The following is an 11,954-nucleotide window of genomic DNA, read 5'->3' on the forward strand; positions in this document are numbered from 1 at the left end:
GCCCTACGTACCTAGGAGGAGGAGGAGGTGGAGGAGGCGCCTGGCCCCTTGGGACCTGCTTCTTTCAGTTCGCGTTTTCTCTGTCGTGTACAGCTTTGGAGGGACACCTTTGGGTTCCAGGCTTTGATGAACACAACTTTGTATACTCTTTTCTTAGGAACATTTTTTTTCCTTTGGCACAACCGTAGACGCTCTCCGTAGTCCTCCACTCAAAGCCTCCACTTCCTTTTTGACGTTCTGGGGATTTCTGGGAACATACGCCCACCCATCTTCCTGTTCCTTCATCACTTTTCCCTTAAAATCAGAGAGACTATTAATACATTTGTTATCATTGTTCTTAAGGTGTTGCAGACGTCACGTCTTAAGGTGTTCCAGACGTCACGACTCCTTTTTTATTAGTAAAATATTTCTGAAATTATGATAAGGTGAATAACATGTAAATCTCCTTGTTTTGAATTTTTTTTTAGGGATCCTGCAACAAGGTCCTGTTGAAAGGGCCTCTCTCTAATATGTTTTAGGGAAAGCTTGTACCCTGTTTTAGGGCCTGTAGACTTTGCCCTTACCTAGGCAACTGTTTATGGGATTAAGGTCAGGGAAGATTCCAACTAAATTGCATCCTACTTAGTTATCACTTCTGTCCCCTGGCCCAGGAGCCTTGGGTTCCACTCTGGAACTTGGACAAATCCCAAAAGCATTTTCCAAAAGCACGGTGTCATACTTACCTTTTTCTTTCTTTCTTTCTTTCTCTAAATCACTTCTTTCGGGGTTGCAACTCAGTCGCAGGAATTCATCTTTTATTGTAAGCACCACATAGATGTATAGAGCACGTTTCCGTGGAGTATTTTAAGTTGGGGGCCTTTTCTCCAATATTTGGAATCGTTTAATGGGTGGAATAACTTGCAAACTACTGGTTGTCTCTGAAACTGGTTATGGATATTCATTACATTAGTTGTCTATTTTCCCAGGTGGTCTCGAAGCTTCAATCTAGAGCAAAGGGAATAGAGTGATTCAACCAGTCCATTAGCACATGATTAGCCCATAAATAATAGGTACTAAATGTATATTGATTGTAATCCCAGCACTTTAGGAGGCCAAGGTGGACGGATCGCTTGAGCCCAGGAGTTCGAGACTAGCCTGGGCAACCTGGGAGACCCTGTCTGTACAAAAAAATACAAAAATTAGCCGGGCGTGGTGGCGCACGCCTGTAGTCCCCGCTACTCAGGAGGCTGAGATGGGAGAATCTGTTAAGCCCAGATGTCGAAGCCACTGCACCACACCCTAGGTGACAAAGCGAGAGACCTCGTCTGCTCCCACCAAAAAACTATATTGAATGAATTAATGAGTGGAATAAATAAATATATCCCCATTTCCACATTTGTTCCTAAAACTGTATTCCTTAGACCCCATCCCTAGACCCCATTTAGTAACAGCTTTAATGAGACCTAGTCTATGGATATACCCGTATGTTAAAAGTCATTGTTCTGTTAGTGTGGTAGTAAACTTTGACAACTGACAATAAAAAAAATCACTATGTAGATATGTTTTGTTACATATCAACTTTAATTACAATGTAGACCAATCCAAAAATAATAAAGTTTTACTTCTTTCAGAAAGGGAACCCATGGTCATGTTTGTGTCCTCAGTTGTTCCATAACACATGGCAAGCACATTGTCCCTTTCCTAATCCCAACAAAGAACATTTAATATCTGTGAATTCCAGCTAAATTGTAATGCACAAATGCAGGCAGCAAACTTTTGATTCAGGCAGGTCCCAGTGCAGGCTGACCTGGTAGACATGGCTGTAAGGATTTGCAGCTGTTGTGGCTGGGGTCTGCCAGATGGTTCCCACAGCACCAATTCATCTGTGAGAATCTCACAGAAAAACTGGAATGTTCACAAAATATGCTGTGAACACCAAGCAAAGTAAACAGATGGCCAGCTGGCTCTCAGAATTACCCAAACCCGAGCTCTGTCCCTCTTAATTTATCTTTTCACAGGATAATATTTGTTTGAAAACACACAAAATAATCCCAGATCCAGAAATATCCCTATGCATGTGTATACATAAGTGAATGCACTTTTTATTTTTTGAGACGGAGTCTTGCTCTGTTGCCAGGCTGGATTGCAGTGGCACATCTCAGCTCATTGCAACCTCCGCCTCCCGGATTCAAGCGATTCTTCTGCCTCAGCCTCCCGAGTAGCTGGGTCTACAGGTGCCTGCCACCACACCCAGCTAATTTTTGTATTTTTAGTAGAGACGGGGTTTCACCATGTTGGCCAGGATGGTCTCGATCTCTTGACTTCGTGATCCTCCCGCCTCGGCCTCCCAAAGTGCTGGGATTACAGGCGTGAGCCACTGCGCCCAGCTGTGAATGCACTTTTTAAAATGTTTGGAGAGGTATGTACCAAGCAGCTAAGTGATTACCTCGGAGGAGGAACTGGGGATGGAGGGAGTGGTGAAGAACTTTGACTTTGGATTTAATAGTTGAGTTTATATTAAAATGTATTCATATATTATCTGTGTGATCAAAATGATTAAAAACAGCCAGGCATAGTGGCTCATACCTGTAATCCCAGCACTGAGGGAAGCCCAGGCGGGTGGATCACCTGAGGTCAGGAGTTCGAGACCAGCCTGGCCAACATGGCAAAACCCCCATCTCTACTAAAAATACAAAAATTAGCCGGGTGTGGTGGTGCACACCTGTAATCCCAGCTACTGGGGAGGCTGAGGCAGGATAATCACTTGAACCCACCTGGGAGGCGGCAGTTGCAGTAAGCTGAGATCATGTCACTGCACTCCAGACTGGGTGACAGAGTGAGACTCTGTCTCAAATAATAATAATATTAATAATAATTAAAAGCAACTATATTTCTGTAATTCCTCTGCTATAAATCCTTCAATACCTCCCCACTGCCTTCAAGCTAAAGTTCAAGGTATGCAGAGTAGAGCAGGTCTGGCTCTTGACTCAGATCTCTGTGGGGCCAAAGTGCTGTAGTCATACCAACTGCTTGAAGGGCCCCAAACACCTCCTGATGTCTCAGGAAGCCTCTAGGCTTTTGTATATGCCTTCCTTCCATTGAGAATGCCTCCCTCCAGTGCACCCATTAGAGTGAAAACATTTATTTTACCCCCAGGAACCATGGATGTGTAAAAAAGTGAAAGAGAAACAAAACACTTGCTTTTTCAGACTAATACTAATTCTTGGAATACCATCCCCTTAAAGCTTTATAGGGTACAGTTGACTGCAGTGTTACATACCAAATTATGCTGAGACCCAAGATTGAAAATGAATGCTGTTTCCTCATTGCCAGACCAAGTCTATGTAAAATGTATACTGCACTGGATTGGAGGAATCAGACACAAAGTGGCTATTCAGGAACTGGCTTAGAAAAATGCTGATGTGGCTATTTTAGAGGTTACTACCTAAAGGCATTATCAAACAGAAGTTATATATAGTTATTTTTAATTAATAATGTATTAGTTGTCATCTAGGAGTTCAGAAATCTGAGTTTTATCTTTGAGCAAAACATATCCTCTGCTAGGTCTGGTTTCCTTCTCTGTAAAATGAGGCCAAGGTTAAACTAAATTATCTGTAAGTTCTTTCCAATTCTAAGATTTTAGATTTTATAAATTTATAAGAGATATGTCAAAGAATCTTTACAGCTGGGCGTGGTGGCTCACGCCTGTAATCCCAGCACTTTGGGAGGTTGAGGCAGGTGGATCACCTGAAGTTGGGAGTTCAAGACCAGCCTGACCAACATGGAGAAACGCTGTCTCTACTAAAAATACAAAATTAGCCAGGGTGGTGGCATGTGCCTGTAATCCCAGCTACTCAGGGGGCTGAGGCAGGAGAATCGCTTGAACCCGGGAGGCAGAGATTGCGGTGAGCCGAGATCGCACCATTGCACTCCATCCTGGGCAAAAAGAGCAAAACTCCATCTCAACAACAACAAAAAAAGGATCTTTACATCTTTACAGCAGTCTTTCCTCAAAGCTGCCCTTCTCTGATAATATTCCTCCTCCTTGCTTCCAATCAAACTTAAAAAAAAAAAAAAAAAAAAACAGGCCAGTCACGGTGGCTCATGCCTGTAATCCCAGCACTTTGGGAGGCCGAGGTGGGTGGATCACGAGGTCAGGAGATTGAGACCATCCTGGCTAACACGGTGACACCCCGTCTCTCCTAAAAATACAAAAAATTAGCCGGGTGTAGTGGCGGGCGCTTGTGGTCCCAGCTACTCAGGAGGCTAAGGCGGGAGAATGGTGTGAACCCGGGAGGCAGAGATTGCAGTGAGCCGAGATAGTGCCACTGCACTCCAGCCTGGGCGAAACAGCAAGACTCCGTCTCAAAAACAAAACGAAACAAACAAAAAAAAAGCCTACACACAAAAATGCTTATTTAATGGAAGCAGTATTTTAATCTCTCAGAAAAGTTAATGTTTGTCCATTAACTTTTTAGAATAAAAGTTTCTAAGCAAAGGTACCACATATTTTGTATCATCTGTCAACCTAGCATCTCAATGTTTCAACAATGTAAACAATGTAAATAATTAATATAAATAACAATGGATAATCTACCTTCTGGTAGAAGAGCAGCAATAAAAATTAGTGGAAAGCAAGAGCTGCACTTCTTTACTACAAAAGATAGCTTCTATCTGTGGTGTCTTAGAAAACTTTATAAATCTTAGAGGTAAAAAAAGACAGTGATTAGCTGGACATGGTGGTGCATACTTGTAGTCCCAGCTATTTGGGAAGTTGAGGCAGGAGGATACTTGAGCCCAGGAATTTGAGGCTATGTGTGTGATCATTGTGCCTATGAATAGCTACTGCACTCCAGCCTGGGCAATGTAGTGAGATCCTGTCTCTAAAAAAAAAAAAAAAAAAAAAAAAAAAAAAAAAAGACTGATGAAATAGTAACTAAAATAAAATATTTTTGAAATTGTCTAGCATAGTACCTGCATATAATGGGCATTCAATTGGCATGCGTTCCCATTTCTTTTTTTCTGAGCACCAAAGCCAAACACATTAAATTCCCTAATCAAGGATAAAAATATTTGCAAATAGACTCATGGCAATAGATTGGTTAGGCACACTGATTGGAATCTAGGTTACCAGGGCATACATTCCAGCTCCACCGCTGAGTAGCTATTTAAAATTCTGGAAAAATGAGGATCAATAACAGTATCTGCTTCACTTGGTTATTGTAAAGATAAAATGAGACAGTCCAGGTCAAGTCCTTACACACATGGCTAGCCCTCAAAAAATGTTAGCTAATAATAGTGATATTGAGAACCTACTGTGTTTCTTCAGACACTGTGCTAGGTGAGTTCTTTTTTTTTTTTTTTTTTTTGAGATGGAGTCTCACTCTGTCACCCAGGGTGGAGTGCAGTGGCTTGATCTCGGCTCGCTGCAACCTCTGCCTCCCGGCTTCAAGCGATTCTCCTGCCTCAGCCTCCCGAGTAGCTGGGATTACAGGCGTGCACCACCATGCCCAGGTAATTTTTGTATTTTTAGTAGAGATAGAGTTTTGCCATGTTGGCCAGACTAGTCTCAAACTCCTGACCTCAAGTGATCATCCCGCGTAGACCTCCCGAAGTGCTGGGATTATAGGTGTGAGCTACCACGCCTAACCAAGTATATTATTTCTATTCCTCATGACAATCTTTGCAAAGCAGGTACAATTTTAATTTCATGGATAAGGCAATACATGGAGAGGCTCAGTAACCAGCCTAGGCTTACAGTCAGTGGCAGGGCTAGGCTAATGCAAGGTTCGTTGACTCTAAGACCCTGCCCCTCAAAGTCATATATTTTCACCTTGAAATTGTTTGATAAATATAAAGAAAAATGGTGAAAATAGGTTGAACTGACTTAAATACAAAGTATAAAGCAACAAACATCCTTTTGGTAGCTATTCTCGAGAACTCAATTTTATGCTCAGAAATGTTTCTTTTGTCCCCCAAACCAAATGAAGAATAAAATCCTTCTTTAAAACAAAATCTCCTGTAGTCTTCGGGTTCTAATCCTAGTATTGTCACTACCTAGCTGTTGCTAGGCCCCTGTTTCATCATCTCTAAAAAGAAATTTTGAGTTATATAGATCCTTCCCTACTTGGAAATTCTTTTGCTGCTATTGGTCTAAAGACATTTCCAATAGTATAAAAGTTCCTCTAAAAACTACAAATAGAGCTACCATATGATTCAGCAATCCCACTACCAGGCAGTCATCCAAAGAAAGAGAAATCAATATATCGAAGAGACATCTGCACGCTCATGTTTATTGCAGCAGTAGCCTCAATAGCCAGGATATAGAATCAACCTAGATGTCTAACAACTGAAGAATGGATAAAGAAAATGAGGTATATATACACAATGGAATACTATTCAACCATAAAAAGAATGAAATCCTGCCATTCAAGGCAACATGAATGGAACTGTGGGACATTATATTTCTCAGGGTCCTCCAGAGAAACAGAACCATCAGGATGTATGTGTAGAGAGAAAGATTTATTATAAGGAATTGGCTCATGTGATTATGGAGGCTAAATCCCCAAATATGCTGTTGGCGAGCTTGACAAATAAGTGAAATAAACCAGGAACAGAAAGTTAAACACTGCGTGTTCTCATTCGTATATGGAACCTTAAATGAAGCTGATCTCATAGAAGTAGAAAGCAGAAAAGAGGTTATTAGAGACCTGAAAGGGTAGACGAAAGGAAGGGATAGAGAGAGATTTATTAAAGGATGCAAAATTACAGCTAGATAAGAGGAACAAGTTCTAGTGTTTCATAGCACTGTAGGATGACCATAGTTAACAATAATGTATATTTTCAAATGGCTACAAGAGAGAATATTGAATGTTTCCAACACAAGAAATGATAAATGTTTGAGATGATGGATATCTAATTACATTGATCTGATCCCCTCACATTATTATATGTGTCAAAGCACCACAATGTACTCCATAAATATATACAATTATTATGTGTCAATAAGAAATAAAAATAAATAAAGGTATCTTCTTCCACAAGCTGTTGCTACCATTCAGAGGAGAAAATGTTGTAGGCCCAAAGAAGGGATTATAGTAGCATTTGACTGTGGTGATGTATCAGTCAGCGTTCTCCAGGGAAACAGAACCATCGGGTGTATACATATATATATAGAAATTTATTATATGGAATTGGCTCATGTGATTATGGAGTTTAAATCCCAAAATCTGTAGTTGGCAAGCTGGAGACCCAGGAGAGCTGATGGTATAGTTCCAGCCAAAAAGCCAGCAGGCTCGAGACCTATGATGAACTGATTTTCAGTTCAAATCTAAAGGCAGGGTAAAAACCAATATCCCAGCTCAAAGGCAGTCAGGCTGGAAGAATTCCTTCTTACTCAGCCTTTTTGTTCTATTCAGGCCTTCAACTGACCGGATGAGGCTCATCCACATTAGGGGGGCCATCTGCTTTACTGAATCCATTGATTCAAATGTGTGGGGTTTTTTGTTTTGTTTTGTTTTTAAGACAGGGTCTCACTCTGTCATTCAGGCTGGAATGCAGTGGCACAATCTCAGTGCACTGCAGCCTCGACCTCCTGGGCTCAAACAATCCTCCTACCTTAGCCTCCCAAGTAGCTGGGACCACAGGCATGCATCACCACGCTTAGCTAACTTTTGTATTTTTTGTAGAGACAGGGTTTTGCCATGTTGCCCAAGCTGGTCTTGAACTCCTAGACTCAAGTGAGTTGCCTCCCTCGGCCTCCCAAAGTGCTGGGATTATAGACATGAGCCACCATGCCTGGCCTGATTCAAATGTTAATCTCATCCAGAAGGAGCTTCACAAACACACCCAGAATAATGTTTGACCAAATGTCTGGGCACCTGATGGCCCAGTCATTGACATAAGATTAACCACAGATGACAACAATAGCTACCATTTATTGAGGGTCTACTATATGCCAGGCACTTCCCAGATGTATTCCTATTCTGCAAGGCAGGTATTACACATGTTTTTAAACTGAGAAATCAGTTTTTAAACTTTCAGCAACTTGTCCTGAGTCACTCAACTAGTAACTAGCAAGAAAATTTGTTTTTGAGTCTGATGCAAAGCATATGTTTTTCAGCAATGACAAGAACCAAAATAGAAGCATCTTGCATAAGGAGGCAACGTATTTGCAAATACTAAAGCATAAAGTAGACTGTGTTCCAGAGAGGACTCTGGACTCTGGGCCAACACGTAGCTCAGATTAACATGCATCTCTTATGCTAGTTAAAACTATTACCGGTCTGGCAGAAAAATTATTTGATAAGTGTGGTAAAATGCAGAGTCCCATATCCAGAGATTCTGATTCAATGTCAGCAGTAGAGTCCAGCAATCTATTCCGGGTGATTCTGGTTCAGATGAGAAACGCTACTCGGTCACACTGGATTGTGGTTTCTACAGGGGCCTGAAAAAAGAGTGGGTCACATGGTTTCCTGAGGCCTGTCTGGGATGTGCATCATTTACTTTCTTGAAGAAATAGGCTGCCAACTTGAAGATGGCATTTCCATACCTGGTGTTTATCCTCCAGTTCCAGGATGAGCTTGAGGCTCCCTGGATGGGGAACTGCACACTGTAGGATGGGCTTTGCACTCTTACCTCAAGATTTCAGATGTATGAAAGGTATTTCATACAGTCCTAGGTATACCAACTGTGCCAGTCCAATTTCACAGCCCCTTATGCTGCTTTTTCTGCAGAGTGGAATCACTGGACTGGGGTGGGCCTTGATTCACAGTCTGGCTAAGGACTAGACATGGTCTGGCACAAAAGGTTCTATCTGGCAAGGGCAATGGTAATTGGCTAGACAGTCAGACAGGCTCCACCCAGAATGTGGGGTGGCAGACCTGAGGCCATTAACTAGTAGGTAGTAAGAGATCAAAACTGCTAAGTAGAGAGCACACATGTCATCAGAGAAACTATGGGGAACGGGGGTCAGGGAGTGACGGTAACCAAAGGAAACCTCCGAGTTGACTTGCTCCGAATGGCTTTCTAGTCCTTCCTACTCATATTCCTACAATAAAATCCCCATTTCTTTCTTTTTTTTTTTTTTTTTTTTTTTTTGAGACAGAGTTTTGCTCCTGTTGCCCAGGCTGGAGTGCAATGGTGCGATCTCGGCTCACCACAACCTCCACCTCCCGATTCAAGTGATTCTTCTGCCTCAGCCTGTCAAGTAGCTGGGACTACAGGCATGCGCCACCACACCTGGCTAATTTTGTATTTTTAGTAGAGACGGGGTTTCTCCATGTTGGTCAGGCTGGTCTTGAACTCCCGACCTCAGGTGATCTGCCTGCCTTGGCCTCCTAAAGTGCTGGGATTACAGACGTGAGCTACCATGCCTGGCCTAAAATCCCCATTTCTTTAAAGTGTTTCAAGTCTATTATTTGCAACCAAGAGCCTAACTTCACACACACAGATTATTGATTTCATCAATTGTGAAGGTTTAAGGGATCTCCTTTGCGATTCCTTCAACTATTCAAGATTCCCCTTGTTGAGGTTGTTACCCTGTTTGAGGGGATGGAAGGGGCAGAATATTCCTTAGGTGTTGCAAGAGGAATCCAGCCTTTCCTGGGTCACAACTCTGACTGGAAGCTGTGCCCTCAGTAAGGTTTCCCCAGTCCTGGTGGCAGTGTCTGAGTGGGCACTTCCTTAGATCCCCTGCAGAAATCGTACTTATGAGCTCCTAGAAGACACTGATTTCCATTCTCTCCCAATTCCCTAACATGAGCAGAGTGCCTGGAGGGGATTAAGTGTTCAATACATACAATTGGAAAAACAAGGCACTTTCACAGTCTCTTGTTCATTCTCAAAACTATTTTGGTAGTGTTTTGTTTTCATCATCAGCCTAATTTCACACTTGAGGAAATAAAGTTCAGTGATACTGACTTGTCAGAGATCAAAGAGCTCATCAGTGGTGGAGCCAAAACTCTCCATAAGGATATAATACCCAATAACTCAAATTCCCTCACCCACAAAAATCTTTTCAATCATCTCCCCTTTATCCTAACCACTGATGTAACTCAGATCTTCACATTCCTTTTCTCTTTTATCCTCAACTTTTAAATTCAGGGTACATGTGTAGGATGTGCAGGTTTGTTACACAGGTAAATGTGTGCCGTGGTGGTTTGCCGCACAGATCATCCCATTACCTAGGTACTAAGCCCAGCATCCCTTATTCTTCCTGATGCTCTCCCTCCCCCCATCCCCATCCCCACCCCCAACAGGCTCCTGTGTGCTGTTCCCCCGCCATGTGTCCATGTGTTCTCATTGTTCAGCACCCACTTATAAGTAAGAACATGCAGTGTTTGATTTTCTGTCCCTGGATTAGTTTGCTGAAGATAATGGCTTCCAGCTCCATCCATGTCCCTGAAGATCACATTTCTAACCTTCCAACAGATCTTCCTGCCCAGGTTTTACCCCCAACCTATCTTCCACACCACCACCAAAGTTAAATTTCCAAAATCTAACTCTGATCACGCCACTCTACTCACAGTCTACTGCATATGAGACAAAGGCCCTAACTCTCATGGTTTTCAAAGCCCTCCATGATCAGGCCTCAGCTTGCTTTCGCAGTCTCATTTCTATCACCAGATTCCACGCATCAATTCTTTTCATCAAAACGCTGGGCTTTCCCCCGGTTTTCAACATGCCATTTGTTTCTCTTCCATAATCCATTGTTAGCTTTTTCCCAGCCAGCTCTATAACTAGCTCATACATACAAGGGAATGTATGACAAATTTATGGTTTAAAGAATAATAAAAGAACAATCATGCTCCCACCTAAACATTACCAAACCCCCTATAGTGTTCTTTTAAGTCTCTGTGCCTCTGCACATGCTAGAATGTCCTTCCAGGCCTTAGTCTGCATAGTAAACTCATCCTTTGGAAGCTAATTCCATTGACTTCCTCTGGGAAGCCTCCGTTGACACCCGTGAGGGACACAATGCTTCCCTTATGCCTCTACTATGGCATTTATAACTCTTATATTTGCTTACACATTTGTCTCCCTGGTAGGTTGAAGATGTCAAATATTTGATCTCTGAATCTCTGGTAGCCAGTTTGAAGTTCTATTTACACAGTAAGTGTTCAATAAATCAGATGACCACACAACCCAGTTTGCCTGGGAGAGTCCTGGTTTATGTCTGTTGCCCTGGAGTAATTATAAGTGCTTCTTTCACTCATAAAAGTCCTAACTTAGATGACCAAATCACCCTATCCATAAATGTTGAATTAACAAATGACTTAATGAATAGAGAAAGACTTTCACTGTCAGAATCTAGGCAGGAAAAGCCAATGTGAGGATTCTGCGGCTACTGTGCCTCCTTCTCCTCCAGAAGTGCTTGACTCTCCTGGAGACAGAGAAGATGAGTTTGCACACACCAGATGCTCAATAACCTTTATTGCACAAGTAAGTTGAAAAATGTTAGCATGTTCCTACTTCAAGAAAACCTGGGCCGGGTGCAGTGGTTCATGCTTGTAATCCCAGCACTTTGAGAGGCCAAGGCAGGAGGAGTGCTTGGGCCCAGGAGTTCAAGACTAGCCTAAGCAACATAGTGAGACCCCTGTCTCTACAAAATTTTTTTTAAAAACTAAAAAAGAAAATTAGCCAGGCGTGGTGGCCCTACTTTGGGAGGCTGAGGCTGGAGGATCACTTAAGCCCAGGAGGTTGAAGATGCAGTAAGCAGTGTTTCACGCCACTGGACTCCAGACTGTGTGAGAGAGCAAGACTCCATCTCTAAAAAAATTAATAAAAAAAAATAAAATATGGATGTAAAATGTTAATTTATAGTACAGATCAATGTGGCAGAGATTATTAAATATTACCTATGTTTACTACTTGGTTAAATCTAGCTGGTAGTGAAATGTAGAGCTGGATTTACTACTTATAGGAAATAAAAAATGCAGATTCAATACTCCTAAAATGTCAGTGGTGACTTGATT

This window comes from Pan troglodytes, chromosome 16 (genome assembly GCF_028858775.2).
Source record: "Pan troglodytes isolate AG18354 chromosome 16, NHGRI_mPanTro3-v2.0_pri, whole genome shotgun sequence".
Lineage (NCBI taxonomy): Eukaryota > Metazoa > Chordata > Mammalia > Primates > Hominidae > Pan > Pan troglodytes.